General features: G+C 40.0%; 1 protein-coding gene across 2 annotated transcripts in view; it reads left to right on the top strand.

The window, feature by feature from the left end:
- Znf292 (zinc finger protein 292) overlaps nucleotides 1–17,984 on the top strand; it is a 78,283-nt gene that overhangs the window by 21,771 nt on the left and 38,528 nt on the right. The gene's annotated exons all lie outside the window — the stretch shown is intronic.

The raw sequence follows: 17,984 nt of genomic DNA on the forward strand, positions 1-17,984 counted from the left end.
ACTGCTGGTGTTTGGACACAGGCCTTTGTACATGGACAAACACATATTCTACCTATATTCCTAATGTCTTTTGTTCATTCCAGTTTTCCTATTTATTGAAGGTCCGTGAAAGTTACTATACTTACTAATGAGGGCTAGAAGTAGAAGTTCTAAATATGTCTACTGTACCATTCTATATAAAACTATAACATAATTTTTCTGGGTATTTTTAAAATAAGGCTTACCATGTGGTCTAGCTGCTCTCAAATGCCTTGAACCTCTCAAGTGTTGGGATTATAGGCATGTGCCACCACACCTAGCAAAATAAATTTTAATTACATTTATCAAAAGCTTGAGGGTAAAAGTCAGAGATGTAAGAATCTATTCAGTTTTCACTTATGTGAAATTTTGAAAGGTTACTTGATGCTGTAGTTATGAAACTAATATAAGTATATTCTGTAAGTCATTGGAGATATCTGAGAACCATGTGACTTTACTCTGGATTGTCTTACTAAAGCGTATCTTTAATAAAAATTAACTTACAGTTCTGTAATCAGTTTATTTAAATTAACTTATAGATGTACCATTTAAAAACTTAATGTTCATTTTGAGTGAATATCAGTCATCATAATCCATATAAAAGAAGGTTCCAGGATTCCTTGTAATGTTAAGAGACTAATCTTGAGATAAAAACATTTGAGAAATTGCACTCAGATGTAAACTGGAATATGAGTTAACACTTCTGACATTCTATTTGGGTTTGCCAAATGAGACAGTTGTGGTTTTAATTCTTAGTGATTCTGCAGGTGACTACAGGAAGCTAGTCTGTACTGTCCTCTTCAGAGAGTATGTTTTAATCTTTGCCAATTTAAAGTCAACAGCCAAACTATAAAGAAGTGCATCAATGTTCCCAAGGGGCATACACAGGCTCTTAGTGAGCAGAAGCCTTAGCTGTTACTGTGGCTTGCAGTCCATAAGCAGGTAAAGGAGATTGGTATCACAGTTTAAGTTAAGATGATGCATAGTTTGGTGAAAGGTTAAGTCTCCTACTAGAAGAAAGTAATGAAAAGTGGTTAAGAAACTGAGTTGTATGGTGGTTTGATCCTCCATGGCTTTAGCTTATATTATCCTATTTCAAGTTGGTCCCGTAATACACACTCTAAGCAGCACAGACTCTTTGAGGGGTTGCATTTGCTTTTTAAAGAACCATATGCAATGTGTAGTATCCAAAATGCCAAGCCTTGTCTCTGTAGGGGATTTGCAGTCCTCGTCCTCGCTCAGCACCAGGCAGTTAGTATGCAGTATAGGCCCAAAGTGGCCAAACTTCCTGAATTTTTAAAACAGAAAAGCCAGAAATGCCAACTTTTAATGAAACAGACATCTCGTTGGAATTAAAGATGAACACCACCATGTACAGCTTTAAACACTTTTTAAAAAGACATAAAATACGTGATTTTGTTGTTTTCGAAACAGAGACTCAGTGTATATCTTTGGCTGTCCTGAAACTCACTATGTAGACCAGAACTCACAGAGATCTGCTTGCTTCTGCCCCTAGTGCTGAGATTAATATATGATACATGGCTTTTAAAAGGTACAGCTACAAAGTAAAGGAGCTTAAGAAAAAGAACAAAGCTGCATCGTATACAAGATGGAGCAATTCAAAGCACAGCATGATAGAATTTTCTCCAGCCACTTGAGTGTTAAAATTATCTCATTTAAAATGGAAAATCTTTAGAAAATTAAGGCATGTTTTGATTAGTAAAGCCTGTTTTCTCCACTTAGTTACTAAAAGATTAGAAGTGTAACTTGATTTCAGTTAGTAATTGTAAATTCATGAGGGGGAAGAAAACTAGAGATAGTTCATACCATAAAAAAATCATAGAGCTGGGCAGGTGCCACACTCCTGAAGTACAAGCACTGGGAAGGAAGACTGCAGCAGGGGAGTGCTCACATTTAAGGTCATATGTACTATATAAAATAGGCTTTTTTTTCCTTTTTTTTTTTTATAGCACTGTAGGAACAAGAAGTAACAAGTACTCATTTTTTTCAATAAGCAAAAATGTGTTCCCTGCTAAAGTGTAAATATCCCATAAATAAAATATCCATAGTACTCTAGGTATATAACACCATTATTTCATTTAAGAAAGAGATGTATTTGCCAGTAAGCATGGGTTGTTTCTGTTTGTGTGTTTATTTTGGCTCATTTTCTTATGTTTTTTATGAACAGAGACAGGATAGAAAATGTGGAGACATGGCAAGGGAAAGGAGCCCTTACCATAGAATATTGAAGTTGGGAATCAAGAATTTCAGTGCAGTGTAACTTTAATTTTTTTAAAAAGTTACTGTTAATGATGGTTCTTAAACACTTTAACCTCCCTTTTTTAGCCCAGCACCCATCAGAGGAAGTCGGAAAGTGGATACAGGGAAGTAGACCTGTTTAGAAATGGTTCTTTGGAGTAACTTTCATCTGTGTTGTCTGGAAATGTGCAGTTCAGTTCGTGGATCAACAGCTGCAGCTCAGTCCATATGTAAAAACACTTTATGGATATACAGAGTCAGGTTAGCAGCAACAGTGGCACGACCTAGCAGGAACAACCAGGCCTTGGCACAAGTCAGCATGAGGGACCAGGGCCAACAGGAATGCTGGAAGAGGTTCATGGCTGTGTCTCTCTCAGCAAATCAAAAATCTGTGAAGATGGGAAACCAATAAGGGTTGTACAGGTATAAGGAAGCCTAACCCAGCCTCTTATCACTGTCCATCAAGTCCTTTTTATACTCCCTCCAAACATCATGTATCCTCCACGGGTCTTTCGTTAGTCTGTGCCACTGTCTCAGCTGACATCACTCTGCCAATCAGCTTGAGTAAGCAGCAAGAAGCCAAGGCACACCACCAGAAGTTTTTTGGTGTTTCTCTCTATGGTGTCCAGACAGAAGAAGCTCGGCTATGCAGTGTAAGGTGGACCAATACATGTGTCCTTAGTGAAGAATCTGTCACCACTTGACCTTTCACATATTTGCTTTAGCAGGACATCCTTTCATTCTATGTCTGCTTCAGGAAATGTTTCTTCATGAGTCTGCCTTATTAACCTTTCACCTGTGTCCACTTCAAGGCAACACTCTTTCCCATGTTTGCCCCAGTAAAACACTATCCAAGACTACTGACTTTCCAGAGAACCCTAAAATTTCTACTTCAGTGCAGTTAGCAGCATTTGAAAATAATGTGTACACATGAAGGGATGAACCCAGAGATGAGTGTAGGTGCCTGTGGAGCCAGATCCTGGAACCAGATTCACATTGGTTGTGAGCCTTCCAGTATGGGTACTGTGAACTGAACTTGAGTCCTATAGAAGAACAGCACAGCCTCTTAGCCATTTAGCCTTTTCTTTAGCCCTTTGATGTTTTAACTGAAAATAACAATGGCCTAGGCTTGAGGCCTGAATGTATATGACCTTAGACAAGGTCACCCTCATTCCTCAAGTTGAAGCCACCTACCTCATAATGTATAATGAATATTTTCTTCTGCCAAACACCTTTAAAACTGTGGGCTGTGTTCACAGTAGAACTTACCTGACTTCTGGACGCTGTAGGTAGACTACTACCTGGCCTAATTTTGCCAAGTGCCCCCAAGCAAGCCACTCGTGATCCCATTTAGGTTTCTTAGCAAACCCCACCAAGATTCTATGTATGACTGCTGTTCAAACAAACATACACTGTACCTTTTGTATCTTGGGTGTATCATTGCTTCTGAACACTTTTCTTTTAAACACTGCAGGAACCCAGGGCCATGCACTCCACCACCAGAGTACTCCCACCTCCAGTTGTGGCAGAGTAATTCTGTTCATGGTGGCTGACTGGTGACATGTCAAGAAAATAAAAGTCTACTGAGCTGGGTTTAATGTTTCTGGGAAAGATTTCCTTGTTCCTGAAAAGAGAGTAACATAAGGAGATAATTGTCTCCTGGTTATTGCTAAATCTGGGTAAAAAGCCCATTTGTTTTACTCCTGAATGGTGGAGGTGCTAGGTAATGATGAAAGGGTTGAGAAAAAAACCAATACTGAACCTGCTTTCTCCTAGCTTTTTTTTTTCCTGTGAAAATTTTCTTACTGTCTAAACTATTTTGGTTTGAACTTTCTTAGTAAAAGTAATCAAGCATAACCGACTTTAGGGTTAGATTTTTCAAAACCTACTTTAATAAGTGTTCTTAAATTCTTCAACCTCCTTTATAGCCTACTGACCAAAGGTAGGGAGGAAGATGGTAGGGATGTGGGAGGTGGACCTGTTTACAAGTAGTTCTTTGGGACGTTTCCAATCTTCATTGTCAGCAGTCCAGTCTACCTGAATCAGCAGCAGCTGCTAAATCTAGAAGAAACTTCAAGGCTCTGCCGATTGCCAGGAGTCCATTGAAGTGGCAGGAAGCAGCCTGAACACTCCCAAAGTTCTTTGGTGCACGTCTTTCTATGAAGTCAAATCAACCAATGCCAGAGTATCCCCAGCAAAGATTAGTGTCAGCAAAGCCCAACAAAGACCAGCTAGGTGAACCAATGCCAGAGTGTTGTCCGCTCTCTGTTGCCAATATACTCTTTCCAAACATCGTGTGTCCTCTCTAGGATCTACTTCAGCAAAAGCATCACATGCTCTTTCACCAGGCAGCTTCCAGAAAAACATCTTCTTACCTGTCTGATCAGCAGAACATCCTCTTATAAGGCTGCTTCCAGAAAAATCACATGACACAATGGAGTCTCCAAGGAAACCAGAAATAACTGACAGAGTGCAATTGTAGCTGCAAATTGTGGGAGAAGTACTTACTTCTTAGACTTGTGGGAAATACTTGACATTTTGTAAGTAAAGATTATGTTGTAACTCCATCAATTTATAGTTGAGCTAAGTTACCAGAAGATATATTTGTTTATAGCAAAATTGCCATAAAATTGATTTAAATGTTGCAGAGGGAAATGACAGCATGTTTTGGCTATTTACCTGTTGTTTGTAACTTCATGTCACAGTACCCTTTGACAACATTATAAAACAGAATTAAATGTTCTTTTCCAGTAGTGGGCAATGGAGATTAAACCCAGGGTATTGAATATGCTAGACAAGACAAAATTGTATCTCCAGCCAACTTCCTGTTTTAAAATTTGAGACTGGGTCTTTGTGGTGGTTTGAGTATGCCCAGCCCACAGAGTGGCACTATTTGGAGGTGTACAACCTTGTTGGAGTAGGTTTGGCTTTTGGAGTAGGTGTGCAGCTGTGGGCTTTGGGCTTTAAAATCCTCATGCTAGCTGTCTGGAAGCCAGTCTTCTCCTAGCAGCCTTCAGATGAAGATGTAGAACACTCAGCTCCTCCTGTACCATGTCTGCCAGTAAGGTTGCTATTCTCCCACCTAGATGATACTAGACTGAACCTTGGAACCTGTAAGCCAGCCCCAATTAAATGTTGACCTTATAAGACTTGCCTTGGTCATGGTATCTGTTCATAGCAGTAAAACCTTAAGACAGTCTTCTTAGTTGCCCTTTAACAGGTTAGCCTTGAACTCATGAGCTTCCTGACTTAACCTCCTAATAGGGACTGCAGAATTTTACTAATTTTACTCCTAAGACCAGATCTAAATTAAATGATCTTTAAAATCACCTTTTTACTGAAATGAATCTAATCATTTTTGTATTCTTTCTTAAAAGCTGTGTAGGTTAAGACAATAGATACAAATAACTCTTTAGTTAAGAAGGTATAATTTGTTACATTCTATTGTAGATGCTTTCCATTTTACTGCTATTACAGAAGGGTGCTTTAATAACAGTAATACTATGCTGTCAATACTTATTTACTGTGAGTGTAAACTTAAAATTTTATACAGATTATAGGTATTAACTTTACTTTTTAAATTTTCTATCTTTTTTCTTTGTGTATATGAGAAAGAGAGAGAGAGAGAGAGAGAGAGGGAGGGAGGGAGGGAGGGAGAGGGAGAGGGAGAGGGAGGAGGGGGGTAAATGAATGAATGATTCTTTGTCCTAGAACTCACTCCATAAATCAGGCTGGCCTCGAGCACAGAGATCCACCTGCCTCTGTCTCCCAAGTGCTAGGACTAAAGCCAACGTGCCAGGCTCTTTTTTTTTTTTTTTTTTTTTTAAAATCTCTCCTCCCTCGCTGAAATAGGGTATTTTTATGTACCCAGGCGTATTTTGCTTGTGTCCACTCACTGTGCAGCTCAGGTTGACCTTTCATTTGAGGTTATTTTGCTTGTGTCCACTCTGCAACTCAGGTTGACCTTTCATTTGAGGTGATTCTTCAGCCTCAGCCTCCAGGGTGCTAAGATCATAATATGTGCCACCAAGTTGGCTTTTTATTTTATTTTTGAGAAAAAGGGTTCATTATGTCATTCAAGCAAGTTTTGAACTCTTGGCTCAAGCCAACCTCCAGCTAAATCTTCCACTTTAGTTGAGACCACAGGTATTTACCACTTCATTTGTTTAATTCAGAGTTTTATTAATCCTCTTGACATCTACTGCTGTTACCAAAAACATAAGGTCTTTTCAACTAGCTTCTGTTTTGTAGTTGTCCAGCACCAAATCAATGTCCTATAATTTGGTTTAATTCTGATCCTGCCTACTTACAGGTAGACTCCACAGGTATGTCTTTTTTTGGGGGGCGGGGGAGTTTCGAGACAGGGTTTCTCTGTGTAGCCCTGGCTGTCCTGGAATTCACTCTGTAGACCAGGCTGGCTTTGAACTCAGAAATCCGCCTACCTCTGCCTCCCAAGTGCTGGGATTAAAGGTGTGCGCCACTACTGCCCGGCCACAGCTATGTCTTAAAAGTTACCTGTGGTTTAGATTTCATGGTTCTAAGTTAAGGATTCCTACAGTCTCCTCTTCAGGGGTGGTTTTGTTTGTTTGTTTGTTTGTTACTGTTTGGTTTGGCTTTTGATTTTGTTTTTTTCTCTGAATTTTGACTTTCTTTTAAAGATACAGTACATCTCTACCATAGTTTCTCCTCCATTCTTCTCAGCATTTGTAATTATAAATCATGTATTACAGTACTGTATTTATTGTTTTTAAAAATGAAAGTATTAATGAGTCTTCAAGGGTTTTTTTAATGCATAATACAACTTTTGCAGTTAATGGACCTAATTAATACACACAGATAAGACACCCTTTTACTGTTAAGGCACTTTCTTTGCTCACAGTATCTGGCCCACAAAGCAGGTGAGTACTAGGTTCCCTGGTACCGTTGAGTTGTGCTACTAAAGCTCTATGTCTTCTTAGCTTTAAGACGAACATGTCAGCATACAAGTGTGTGCAGTGACAGGATGTGCTGGAAGAGAAGGGACCTGAGGGAAGGCGCCATGCTGAGAAGCTTGGTGCCAGCTGGCAGGGGGTGGGGATGTAAAAATAGGCTCAAATGTTACAGGGTGACGGGTTATTGCTATGGTCTTACCATTTCAAATGGAGGTAATTTGAATAAATTTTGTATGGTAAGAGGTCAATAAAAAATTTTTTTTTTATGGAAAAAGAAGATAGATTGGTCTCCCTCCCCCCAAACAATACACCCTGACCCCAGTTTCCCCTACTTCCATCCCTCCCAGCCTCTCATCCCCACCCACATGTCCCCTTGCCCCTAGATCAGGCCTTCAAGAGACAACAGTCAAATAGGACAAAACAAGATAGAGTAAGGCAAGGCAAAAGTCCTCATCAAGGCTGAACAAGGCAATCCTACAGGAGGAAACGAATCTGGCAAAAGAATTAGAGACACACTGCTCTCACAAAAAAGGTCAAGCCAACAGCCATAATATCACACAGAGGACCAGGTCTAGACCCATACAGGGCCTGTGCTTGCTGTTTCAGGCTCTATGAGCCCTAATGGTTTAATCGATTAGTTGCTTACTTGATTTGGTGGAATAATTTGTTAGAATGACTTATGGAATTCAGGAAACTATTGACCATTTTAGACCATGATAAAGAACACAGGTCTAGATGATGAGGCTTGAGGTCTTCCCTGTCCCTGTGGAGCTACAATATGCCACCCCTTTACATGCTTAGTTTTTGTTGAGTATTTTGTTATGCATGGTTCATAGTCATAGATAATTAGATATTAAAATCCCCTATAAAATCAACATAAAGAAGCAGATTACATACCTCGACATTACAGACTATACACTACCATTTGAAAATGTCAGGGTTAAAAGAAGTACTAGATCAGAGCAAGTCCAAAAACCAGCTGGGCAAATTTCAAACTCTGCATATCTATGTCTGATGTTCTCTTCAGATCTTCAACTACTTCCTGCTTTGTTGACTATAGCACAATTCTTTCTATTTGGATGGTTCCACTCCCTGATAGCAGTGTTCCTTAGTGAGTATCTCATGGTTCTAGCATCTTGAACATCTTGGGGTCTCCTATGCAACTTCAACATTACAGCTTCTTGTTCCAATGTTTGGGATCCATACATGATCTTCTGGGGCTTCTCAAAAAGGGTTTGGGTCACATCTCCAGCTGTGCCCTCTGTAGCATGTTAGGCTCTGGTTAACCCCATTTCATCGCTGCTGCTGTTCTTGGTGATCATCCCATGGTACTGGCATCTCCAAATTTTTTTTTTTTTTTTTTTTTTTTTGAGACAGAGTTTCTCTGTATAGCCCTGGCTGTCCTGGAACTCACTCTGTAGCCCAGGCTGGCCTCGAACTCAGAAATCCGCCTGCCTCTGCCTCCCAAGTGCCGGGATTAAAGGCGTGCGCCACCACCGCCCGGCGGCATCTCCAATTTGCTGGAGTCTTCTGCTGCATCTAGGCTTTACCAGTAGCTTCTAATAGGCTCTCTTCATGGTGCCAAGCCTCAAATTCTTTGCATAACCCTTTACAACTGAGGCTGCACCTTCATCAATAGCCTTTCTGGGCCTACCACATTGCCAAGCTTCATTTGCTCACCAAGACCCCTTCATGACTTCAAAACCAGTACCACTTGGGTGATTGTTACATATTATCAAGTCCAGCTGCAGCATGAGGTAGTCTTGGCTGTTTCTGGAACACAGCTTTTTTTGTGCTCTTAGAAAATTCTTCCCATAAGATTTTATCTCAGTGATGCCAGTCTCTTCTTAATCACTGTCAATTTCTTAGTTCCAGCATCAATTCTCCCAGTAGTCCTTTCTATTCTGAACTCTAAAGCCAGAACCACATGGCTAAAGCTACTGAGTTCTGATACTTCCAGGAGCTGTAACATGGCTCCATTGTTCTATTACATAATCACCAACTTTCTGTTTTCTAGCTCCTTCACTGTCTAAGCTTGGCTGTCCTGAAATTTGCTCTGTAGATTGACCTTGAACTCAGAGATCTGCATGGCTCTATTTCCTGAATGCTGGAATTAAAGGCATATACCACCATGTCTAGATTTAAGCTTCTCTTCACCTAGAACTTGCTCTGTTCCAGGCTGGCTTTGAACTCAGAAATTAACTTACCTTTGTAAAGCTTAGCCTGTGGGATCTGCCTTGAAGTCACCACTCCCTGAATCTGTTTATCTCTTTGAACTAGGATTCAAGTCCTTTCTACTTCCTGGTGCCCCTTTAACATTTGAAACAAACATTTTTTTCTTTTTAAGCTTGCTACACTTTATCAAAACACTCTTTGAGAGTCAACTGAAGGACTAAGTCTATATTGGGCTCTTCTGAGACTTCCTTTGTGTAATTAATCTATATCTCTTCCCTCAGCCTCAGGTAGATTCCTCAGACAAGGACGAAAAGCAGCCATATTCTTCACCAAAGTATCGCAAGAATAGTCTCTAGTCCATATAGTAACATTCTTTTCCTCTGAACCCTCTTGAGCCAGGCTCCCATAGTTCAAATCAGCCTCAGCATCAGTGTCTTCCGTAGACCTACTGGGATGGCTCATTAAGCCCCACTTAAGATATTCCACTGCTTTCCAAATCCAAAGTCCCCAAATCCACATTCCTCCAAACAAAAACATGCTCAGGCCTATTGTAGCAGTACCACATTGCCTGGTACCGATTATCTGCTTTAGGGTTTTACTGCTGTGAGTAGACACCATAACCAAGACAACTCTTATAAAAAACAATATTTAATTTGGGCTGGCTTACAGGTTCTGAGGGTTCAGTCCATCATCAAGGGAGGAGCATGGCAACGTCTAGACAGGCAGGGCACTGGAGGAGCTGAGAGTTCTCTCTGTATCTTGTTATGAAGGCAAACAAGACTGACTCCTCAGGCAGCTAGGAGGAAGGTCTCAAAGCCCACCTCAGCAGTGGCACACTTCGTCCAAGGTCACGCCTCCTAAGAGTGCCACTCCCTGGGCCAAGCATATTCAAATCACCACTATTCTAAACTCCTTTCCCTTCCCCAGAAGCTTTGGCAGGGGTTGAAAGTCCCAGTCTGATTGTTACATGGTCATTCTCTGTTGTGAAGTTAGTAAGATGCTCCTCAAGACTTCAGTACTCAACTGGATTTCAAGGATTTTAGAGGTGGTGTTCTAGAAACTGAATATGAAAACCAGGAATGTCCCTCAACCCCACCAATAACCAAATGCCTATGTCAGAAAATCTTGAGCGACCTACAGTTCAACACCCCTCCCACCCCCAATGTTTGTGTCACCAAGTTACCAGTTTTCTTGTTTCATGTTGGTATGCCTAGGAACCTAAAGCTAGTTCATAACTGCACTAGTGAATCACACGTAGTTTTTTAATTCCTTAAGCTTTCCACTTCATTATTTATCTGAATGATCTAACTAGTCTAAGACATTGGAGGATATAACCAGTTTAGATCTATGAGAAATGAAAAATTACTCTTTTATCTCCACTGTATTTATACGACATCAATAATAAGAATTGTGAAAAAAAAAATCAAATTGGATTGACATAATTCTAGCTGTGTTGGGGCTAGAATATCCTCCCCTCAGTGTATGTCCTGAATAGAGAGAGCCATTCCTTACAATTTAAAAGACCCACACTCCCTAGAGCCCCCCCTGAGAGTAGCTTTGTAGAAACATGACTGCCCTTCACAAACAGGTAATGGATGTAGTGCTGTAACCCCAGCCCCAGGTAAGCCAAGGCAGGAGGATTGTATGAGTTTGAAGCTAGTCTGGTTCATATAACAAAACCAGGTCGGTGGGGAAAACCACACACAAATGCACACTCATCCTCCAGACCTTCAAACATACACATAAAAATGCACACTCATCCCCAGACCTTCAAAAACACACACAAATGCACACTCATCCCCCAGACCTTCAAAACACACACAAATGCACACTCATCCCCCAGACCTTCAAAAACACACACAAATGCACACTCATCCCCCAGACCTTCAACATTTATGTTTCCTTTTCTGCGGATGTACAGTTTGGATGGATATACAGAACTTAACAGATTGTTGTTATCACCCCAGAGCCTAGTTTACACCATGAAGGGTTTTAGTGAGGTATGGATCTGCTGACCAGGAGTCTAGTGAGTCTTTTTCCTGCAAGATACATACAGTCTGGTTTGTGTTGTTGTTGCTTTTTTGGTTTTTGTGTTGTTTCTTTGAGCAGAGGATACCTGGATTTACATGTGTGATTAAATGTGCATTCAACATTGAGGGACAGAAATCACCAGTTTTGGAAGTCTTCTACATTATAAAGATGCTTAGGTCCCTCTTCATTCATCTTGACCAGAAAGACTTTGGGAGAGTTTTTAGTGACTGGTGATTTTAGCAGCTAAACCTTTATGGTGTTTGTTTGAGTACTTCTTCCTGTTGCCATATTTTCTATCTCTTTATTTCAATTATGAAGACGAACATTTTTCTTTTGTAGTAATTTCAGTGAGGTCAATTTGAAATACTTCCTTAGCTGAGAGTGATTGATGTTTTTAATTCAAGAAAACCCCTTACTTTATAGTTTCGACCATATAATCATTCTTTAATATCTTCAAAATTGGTCTAGTGTGTGAAGTCTGCAAAAATGGTAAAACTTACCAAAATAATTTTTACATACTTTTTAATGGGCTAAAAAGTATGTTTTCCCCGGGTGGGCGGTGGTGGCGCATGCCTTTAATCCCAGTACTTGGGAGGCAGAGGCAAGCAGATTTCTGAGTTCGAGGCCAGCCTGGTCTACAGAGTGAGTTCCAGGACAGCCAGGACTACACAGAGAAACCCTGTCTCAAAAAACCAGGGAAAAAAAAGTATGTTTTCACTCTATACATGTGAGCTTAAGCAGTCTCTTAAATCTTTAGTTCCGTGCCTTGTGAACTCTTGCTTGCTCAAGTGTCTTCTGAGGAGCTTCTTTTGGGGGAACGGTATTTTTAACTGGAGAAGAAAGACTATTACTCTATTTTTATTTTATTTCCAGTATAAATACAATGCTTATTATTATGCTTTCGAATACCAGTTTTGCTTGCATTTGTACTTCTTTAGAACTTAATTAAATGAAATCAGACAAAACAGCTTCTCAGATTACTTAGGGTTTATTTTAATCACATGTATCAGTCACTGCACACACATATCAATATTAAGCATTAAAATTAGATGTTAATAAAGTACAAAAATAATTTTTTTTATTACAGGAAACTGCATACAAAACCTATATTTACTTATATTAAGTTTTAATCTACAAACTCCTTTTATTGAAATGTGTGTTCCCTTGTCTCTAAAAGTACTATGTTACTAATTTATAAAGTCAGTAAGAAAGTGAAGTGAAATAACATGTAAGCCTGACTTTTCAAATAATTCTTAAGTACCATGCTTATGTTAGCTAGGGAAAATGTTCAAAAAGTAAATAAAAATGGGGACATGGCCTCATTCCTTGGTTGAAAAGACCTGAACTCATTCTGCTATTTATTTAATTCTTCTGTGTTTACTTCTACCCATGGAGGTTTCCTATTTGCTGGGGGCAGACTTGATGAACACAGATGTTCAGCACAGTGGCAGCTGGGCCTTGGAGAGGGCAGCAGGAATCTGAACTAGAGTCATCCATTCAGACCTAATTCCTGAATGTGTTTCTCAGTGGCTTTGCAGCATCTCAGTGGGAGGTAACAAACCCACTTACCACCTGTAGAGAAGGAAGGAGGTGGGGCACCTGAAGGGGTAGAGCCCTGGTAGTCCTAATTCTGTCTTACTTTGGGGATTAGAAAATGTTAGTTGGGCTGGAGAGATGGCTCAGTGGTTAAGAGCACTGACTGCTCTTCCAGAGGTCCTGAGTTCAATTCCCAGCAACCACATGGTGGCTCACAACCATCTGTAATGGGATCTGATGCCCTCTTCTGATTTCTGGTGTGTCTGAAGACAGCTACAGTGTACTCATATAAGTAAAATAAATAAATCTTTAAAAAAAAAAAAAAGAAAGAAAGAAAATAGTAGTTAAACTGGGCGGTGGTGGCACATGCCTTTAATCTCAGCACCTGGGAGGCAGAGGCAGGTGGATTTCTGAGTTTGAGGTCAGCCTGGTCTACGGAGTGAGTTCCAGGACAGCCAAGGCTACACAGAAAAACCCTGTAATAGGTAATGACTCATGGTAGTTAACCTTGTTTTAGATTTTACTCCTAAACCCCAAATATATCGATGCTTATCAAAAAAAAAAAAAACCAAAAAAACAAAAAAAACCCACCACCAACAGCAAAAACAAAAAAAAACCCTGTCTTATTTAGGGTTTTACTGCAGTGAACAGAAACCATGACCAAGGCAGCTCTTATAAAGATGACATTTAATAATTGGGGCTGGCTTACAGATTCAGAGGTTCAGTCCATTATCATCAAGGCAGGAGCATGGCAGCGTCCAGGCAGACATGGGGCTGGAGGAGCTGAGAGTTCCACCTCTTGTTCCAAAGGCAGCTTGCAGAAGACTGGCTTTCAGGCAGCAAGGATAAGGGTCTCAGAGCTCATGCCCCCAGTGATACACCTACTCCAACATGGCTACACCCCCTAGTAGTACCACTCCTTGGGCCAAGCATATACAAACCCCCACATATACTTTAATATGTACAAAAATTTAATTTATGTGCATATGTTTTCAAAAAATGATTATTCAAATATAGAGTAATACTTTGTTTCCTTTTTTTCTTTCTGCTTTAAGTAATGATGATGTTTATTTGTGTATTTGCTTTAAAAATAAGTAATGTATAGATAACAGCATAAACTTCCAAGAAAATGCACTACTTAATGCTTAAATAAAGTTACTCATAGCATTAATCTTGCCTAATTACCTCTTCATAGGACTTGTCTCAGGTCACAGGTTTTGAAAATAAAATTTCATTATTTGTAAAAAAATCCCTGAATACTTTCTAGATGAGATAAAGACACCATACAGTTGTTGAAAGAATATAGTTGTGAATTAGTATGCATTAAGAGTTTTGTGAAGCTGTGCAATGGTAGCACATGTCTTTAATCCCAGCACTTGGGAGGCAGAGGCAGGCAGATTTCTGAGTTCGAGGCCAGCCTGCTGGTCTACAGAGTGAGTTCCAGGACAGCCAGGGCTATACAGAGAAAAAAGAGTTTTGTGGCTTCAAATAAAAGCCAATTATTCTACTTTGAATAATTAGGAGTGTATTATAATTCACAACCTTGATGGAATCCAGAAAACTTCCTGTTGTGTGAGAAAGGCAACTCTGATCTGTTTAGTATACATTCCCAAGTGGTAACAAAACCTATCACCTATTTTCTCCTTTGTTTCATTGTGTATATGAATGTTATGAGTGGGAATGTGCTCATGGTCCTCTTTTCAGTTTGTTTGATGTTGGTGTATAGAAAGGCTACTGGTTTTTCTAAGATGATTCTGTTTTCTACAGATTTTCTAAAACGGTTTGACATTTCTAGAAGTTTTCTGGTGAAAATTTTGGGATCTCTTATGTTTAGTGAGTGCCTGTTCTGTCATCTGGAAGTAAGGATAGTGACTTCTTTCCTGTTGGTATCCCATTGATTTTGTTCTCTTGCCTTGTTGCTCCTGCTCATGTGCTGAGTATTCACTCCATCAAAAAGGAGTGTGGTTAGTGGGCAGTTCTGTCTGATCCTTAATTGTAATAGGATTGTCTCAAATTTCTCTTTTCTTTTTTCCTTTTTGGTTTTTCGAGACAGGGTTTCTCTGTATAGCCCTGGCTGTTCTGGAACTCACTCTGTATACCAGGCTGGCCTCAAACTCAGAGATCTGCCTGCCTCTGCCTCTGCCTCCCAAGTGCTGGGATTAAAGGCGTTCTCTTTCTTTATGATGTTGGCTGTGGGTTTGTCATATATTGTCTTTATTTTTTTTATATGTTAAAGATTCCTAAAGTTCTGCTTTCTCTGGGACTTTGCTTCACACCATGAAATTGGCTTGATGGTGAAATTTATACAAGTGATGGAATAGGGCAGCACGTGCACATTGGATGTGACTGGCAGATGAGCTCTGAGTGACTACAGAGTTCACGCTGCTCCTGTGGTTTTGCTGCTAAGACAGCTCTAGGCTACTTTCTTCTCTTCCTGTAGTATCCTGGCCTTGGAGAACTCCACCCATTCTGTGTCTTTATCCATCAGTGCATGAAGCCCTTGTACCAGGACATTGCTGTGAACTCTGAGATGCCTTAGAACAGTTCCTTAATGGTGGTGCAGTTGCCAGGGAAGGTGAAGGACGTATTTATTTTAGTCCCTGAGGTGCAATGTCTCAGACAGCTGTATTGGGGATCCACTGCACCAGGTCACTGCTGTTCATGTTTGGATGTTAAGCATCTGTTGCACCTCCTTCATGTATGTACATGTGGTACCTGAACATGCTAGCTGTTGTCAGTTAAAACCCACAGCAGTACAAGGGAATGAGAGGTACAGATAGCCATTATGTTCTTGTCATCAGACATCTGCTGGGTGAGCCCAGGCACTGTCAGCATGGGGTACTGCTGGCTTCCCAATTGGTAAAGAGGACAAAGCCAGGCATGAAGAAGTATTGGCAGGGAGAGGGTGCCATTTTTCCAGGCAAGTAGTTACCCTACTTGTGGTGGCAAATAGGAGGTGGTTTATAAGTAGGTATGGTCAGTTTTAGGCTTTGAAGCAGATATATAAGCCAGTCACATGTCATTATCCATACAATAGATCTCATCAATGTTTTCAACAAGTTGTTGGACTGAAAGGGTGGCACTGTAGGACTCAAACACTGTGTCCAACACCCTGGGGGAAGGTGTTACACTGAAGGTGTTCATGATTCTTTCTAGATATTCCTCTCTGATCTTGCTAATAAGGAGGGATACTCATCTTATGGCCACAGTTCCTCCACCCAGGGACTGTCAGCCAAAAAGCCCTGCAAGCAGTCACAGGTTTTAGCTTCCTCCCTCTCAGTGTCCAACACCTACTCAAGCAGCTCTGTACCTTCTGCGTAGTACTTTGGTCCATTTGTTTCCAGCCTTCCTCTATCCTAAGAAGTTACCGGGCCTGATGATGGTCTGCCGAAGGGCCCTGAGCTCACTGAGTCCATAGCACAGCCTGGGACAAATACTTGCGGTCTGTTACACTGTTGGCACACTGCATCTGGAACCCATGCTCCCTATAGTATGTGGAGGTAGGTAGGATCATTGCTGTGCTCACACTGACACCTGTCACTCATTTGGCTGCCCAAGCCTGTGGGTGTGCAGCAAAGGGAACTGTATAGTGGCTTCAGAGACACATTTCTCATCTCTAGGATTTTTATTATGGAGGCATGTTGGCTTTTGTTAGATGTCTTTTTTGCATCTGTTGAAATGATTGTGTGATTTTTGCCCATTTGTGTTATTGTATTATTTTTTACTGATTTGCATATGCCGAATCATCCCTTTATCTGTGGGGTAATGCCAACTTAATCAAGGTAAATGATCTTTGATGCCTATATTAAGCATACAAGTATTTTATTGAGGATTTTTGCATCTGTTCATCAAGGATATTGACCTGAAGTTTTCTGTTGTTTTTTTTTTTAACCTGAATTTAGTTATTAGCATAATACTGCCTTCATAGAAGGGGTTTAAAATATTCTCTGTTTCTCTCTTGATAATTTAAAGATTTATTTGTTTTATTTATGAGTACTCTGTAGCTGTCTTCAGATGCACCAGAAGAGGGCATTGGATCCTATTATAGGTGCTTATGAGCCACTATGTGGTTGCTGGGATTTGAACTCAGGGCCTCTAGAAGAGCAAGCAGCCAGTGTTTTTAGCCACTGAGCCATCTCTCCAGCCTGATAATTTAAGAAGTATTGTTTATAGTTCTTTGTAGAAATTCTGGTAGAATTTTGCTGTGAATTCATCTGGACCTAGGCCCAGATGTCTTTAAAATGTTTGTTTTTTTATTCATGTGTTTCTGTTTGTATGTATGTACATGGTATTGAACACCATTATAGAGGCCAGAAGAGGGCATTGGATCCACAAGAATTGGGGCTACAGGAAGCTTTGAGCTCAGATCCGAATACTGGCTCACTTTGGAAGAGCAAGCAGATATTCTTGTCTACTGAGCCATCTCTCGAGACTCAAGGAAGGCTCTTCATTACTGTTTGATCTCCTTATTTGTTATAGGTCTCTTCAAGTTGTTGAGCTCTTGGATTTTTCTTCAATGGTTTACATTTCTTTTAGATTTTCTAATTTAAATGGGTATAGTATTAAAAACTATTAATATTCTGGATTTTGTATGTGTCTCTTGTATCTATAATTCTGTTAATTTTGGTTCTGTCTGTCTTTTGTTTAATTAGCTCAGGGGCTTCTGATCATACTTATCCTCCCCTCTCCCCTATAGCTCTTTGATTTTATTGATTCTTTTTAGTGTTTTCTTTGTGTTTATTCTATTTATACTCTGACTTTTATTATTCCTTCTTTTTTCCAAATTCCTGAGTTATATTATTAAGTCATTTATTTGTGCACTCTCTGAATTTTAAATGTAGGCACTTACAGCTACAACTTCCATTAGCACAGCATTCCAGAGTGTTTGTTCAATTGTGCTTTCATGTCCCTTTAATTCTGGGATTTTTAAATTTTTCTTGATTTCTTTGATTCACTTACCATGTTCTTTGATCTTCATGAGTTTGTATAGTTACCAGACATTCATTTGCTGTTGATTTTTTTTTTTTTTTTTTG

Source organism: Mastomys coucha, unplaced genomic scaffold (assembly GCF_008632895.1).
Source record: "Mastomys coucha isolate ucsf_1 unplaced genomic scaffold, UCSF_Mcou_1 pScaffold14, whole genome shotgun sequence".
Taxonomy (NCBI): Eukaryota; Metazoa; Chordata; class Mammalia; order Rodentia; family Muridae; genus Mastomys; species Mastomys coucha.